Source organism: Pteropus vampyrus, unplaced genomic scaffold (assembly GCF_000151845.1).
Source record: "Pteropus vampyrus isolate Shadow unplaced genomic scaffold, Pvam_2.0 Scaffold209, whole genome shotgun sequence".
Lineage (NCBI taxonomy): Eukaryota > Metazoa > Chordata > Mammalia > Chiroptera > Pteropodidae > Pteropus > Pteropus vampyrus.
In genome coordinates, this window is record NW_011888990.1 from 151,427 (window position 1) to 155,297 (window position 3,871).

At 43.6% G+C, this 3,871-nt stretch overlaps 1 pseudogene; it reads left to right on the forward strand.

Moving 5' to 3' along the window:
* The first annotated feature begins 3,323 nt into the window (after positions 1-3,323).
* Positions 3,324-3,442, forward strand: LOC111747090 (annotated as a pseudogene).
* Positions 3,443-3,871: the final 429 nt, after the last annotated feature.

A 3,871-nucleotide genomic window follows, 5' to 3' on the forward strand; every position in this document is an offset into this window, starting at 1 on the left:
GATGCACTTGTCCAGAGATTACCTATAATAATAATCATAGACGGCGGAGCCGAGGTCGGAGTCAAGCGTGTTTGACTCCGAAAGCCACTCTCTCCCCTCACAGTGTGTCTCGTCCTCCCCGGGGCGAGGGGGTGTTCCGAGCTGTCCACTTTCGGTGATAGGAGCGTTTAGGATTGTCGTGTTCCTTTTGCTTTTCCCTGGTATCGAAACAATCTCACGCGGACTTGATGGCTTGACTGTTCTTCGCTAATTGAGAATGAAACCGTGGGGGTCAGTGGATCAGACGTTCCCAGCAGTCGTCTACTAAATCAGTCATCATCTGCTTGCCGTGGGTTTGATTGGGCGCACATAATCTGCAGGGCCACAGCATTGACTCAGAATGACAGAACTGTGCAAATATCGAGGACTGGAATCTATATGTTTCCCTCTTCTCGAGTTTCTGATTCCTCAGGCAAACTGGCAATGTAGGCATCCTTCTTCATCTTAATTTCAGTGCAGACAATACCTGCCGGTCTCTTGCTCATATGTGGTTCAATAAATACACGTCGAATGAATGAGAGCATGGATGAGTGAAACGGTCGAGCTCCATAACATCTGAATGCTTCTGCATCGACACACTGACTCACGGTGAGATGGAACGTTATCGAGTGATTTTCATACACTTAACTTATGTACCAGATATTATCATATCGGAGAATTAGATATGCATTTTAAGTTAATATTCCGATAGGACTGTAAAGATTCGGTAGAAAATAAATTAGTAAAGTATATTATTAAGGTACAATATTATACAAATGTTACTCACAAGAAAATACCCAGCTTCGATATATGAAACAAAACCTTCGAAGCCAAAATAATCAAAATCTTCTGCTATATCACTGCTCAGAGCTGATATAAAAGTCTATGCTGAGGAGAAAATCTAATACAAGAAAATCTTAGAAACATACTGTTATTTATTCACAAAAATGTTTGAATTAAGTATTGTATTCCTTGTTTTAAATGCTTAACAATTGGTAGAGTAAAATAAGAAGCGATGCAGTCTAATATTAATTCTGCTAGAAAAGGAATAGATTTTTTTTTTTCTCTAATTGGATTTATTTTAGAGAACCCAGCTCCTGGGGGTCTGGGATCTGGCTTTCACTTGTTAATGAATCATTTTACTTCTCAAAGATGTTGGTGGGTGTGAGGGAGGGAGGCCACAACCCTGGGTGATCAGAGTGTAGACTGATCAATGAGAAGCACAATGAGCTTTCAGCAGTGAGCACATTGTTTCTAGCAGTATTGATGATCTCATTTATAATTTAATAAAAGAGCGTCTTTGCTGTGATCAAAGGTTGTGTTCCCACCAGGAAGAGTGGGGAGTAGGAGGCGCCAGCTCTGTGCAAGAGGTCGAAGCTTAGAATTTGGTCAAGTAAAACACGCCCTCTTCCGTCTGTGTCTCTTCAGGCTGAGGCTACTCCCAGATACACTGGAAAACAACCCGCAGTCAATATCCCCAGGTCCTCCAGAAAATTCTGTTTTGCTACAGTGCATCCCCTGCAGAGACCAAAATAACGATGATCACCCATTAGTCGCTCAAATAAAAAGTCAGTGAATGAATCGATTAAGTGATGGATAAAACATTTTTCAACAGGCATCATAATGGTTACTTTACTGATTTATTTATATCATTCACACTTTAGAATATTAATGACCTGTGATGCTTAGGTAGATGCCTAATTGAAATGATGAAAATGTTCTATCACTTAACTTTTTAATGATTTAAAAGTATTTTGATATATTTCCTGTTTCTCTTCGCATATTTCTTCACGTTTCACAAAGGCTAAATATATAACCAAGAAACTTAAAATAATCCCTGGCCAATAACCAGAAAGTTTTCCTCTGTACCAGATATCGGTTGTGGATGAATTATTTATATCACCTGGTTTAATGTCATCCCAATAGCAGATATGTGTTTTCTCAGTTAACCGGGGGCGTTGGGGAAATAAAATTAAAAGCAAAATCTTCTCCCAACCCAGGAAAGTTCTCACCTAAGTAATAGAGAAACAAAACAGTTATTATTAAATAATCATTAAATCTGAAAATGGTGCGCATCATAAGTAATCTGCTAAGAGACGCAAAGACAACAATTTCACCCTTTTCTGTAGCCAAACGGGTCAGTGTCGTGTATTTCACGCGTGTTCCTATGATAAACAGTGACTAGCCCACGAGGCAGCGGCTTTGGGAGAGCGTTTGTCATGTCTACTTCATCGTCGCTGCTGCCTCCGCCCGCCCCCCGAAACTGGGTGCCTCTGTTAGCTAACTGGCTTCATCCAGACAGAAAACAAAATGCTCACATCCTCAGGACAGGACTTAGTTTTGCCCCTTGGAGCCAGGAGCCCACCGGAGTGAGCCCCCTGCCCTCCTGCAGAGCCTGGAGATGGGGACCCCTGGCCTTCGGTGTTTACGTTTCACAGGGTGATCCCGGGTCCTGGAGAAAGACTTTCTTGGATCCTAAAGCTGAAAAAAGGCCTGTCTAGTTTCGAAAGAGTTTATATACATTTCGAAGGTGGGTAAACGTATTTACACATTTTTTTAATTAAATGCTCTAAGGAAAAAGAGGGGAGGTAAAATTTTTCTGTTTATTTTTGACAGGGAGACTAAAGCTTCTTATTTTTAATTTGCATTTGTCCTTACACCGGTCATCCGTTGTTTTCTTTCCGAATTACCTTGCTGATGGTGGTAAATTCTACCCTTCTAGGTTCTGGCTGGGGACACCGCCCCCACCTTAATAAAAGACAGGTTAACAGGAGAAAAATAAACAGAAGTTTAATGATATGTACGCCTTCTGCATACAAGAGAGGGACTCAGGAACACTGAGTAAGTTCTCGAAATGGCCCAAGCTGCCGCCTTAAACACCATCTCCAGCTAAGGACAAGGGGTGTCGGGGTGTGGGGAGACACTGCCAATGAGCAGGGTCATCATGCGGATGGAAGACCCTGCCTCCTCCATCGATAAGAGCTTCTAGGGATTCAGTCACCTTCCTCTTCCGGTACAGAGAGGGAAAGGGTCTTACAAACGTTGAATTCCGTGACAGATGTCAGCGTTTCTGAGAAAAGGGTAACTTCCCCTCGGTTTTCTGCTGTTTTGGAAAAATAACCAACTCAAAATAGTCCTTATGCCAAAGGGGTGTGTTTTGGGGTGGCAGATTCTGCCACCCCTTTACTATTATTACGTATTTCAGATTTTAGTTGTATTAGTCAGGTAACGCATATAAAGCAATCATTAAATACCGTGAATGTCAAGAAAATTCATTCATGAGCGCTCAATAAATCACAAGCGCAGTCGACAGCCACGCCACCCTGAACAGGCCCGATCCCGCCTGATCTCAGAAGCTAAGCAGGGTCGGGCCTGGTTAGTACTTGGATGGGAGACCGCCCAGGAAGACCAGGTGCTGTAGGCATAAAAAATAAAAAAAATAAGGGATTGTAAGATGACAAGGTCCTTGCAATCTGTGAGGTCAACCAAGGGTTGCCTCACCTAAAAAACAAAAAAAGATGAAAAAAATAATAACGAATCACAAGGCCACTAAACTTCATCTGAGGTTCTGTGTGCCCGAGCCTCTCGTCTTCGCGTTTCCCCCTCAGACCCCTTCCAGGGGCAAGTGGAGCGATGCTGGTGTGTTAATTAAGTCAGATCCGAGCAAGCACACCCTCCCCTCCCCCCACAAGCCCTACGAGCCCTCGCCCGGTCTGCACCCCTTCTGCTCTCTGGCCTCGTTCCTGTCTATACGCCCTCCTCGCTTCCTCGGCTCAGGCTGCACGAGCTCAGGGCCTTCTTGCTGGAACAGGAGAGATGCGATCCCACCCCACGTTGCTGCTCTTGGAGTCCC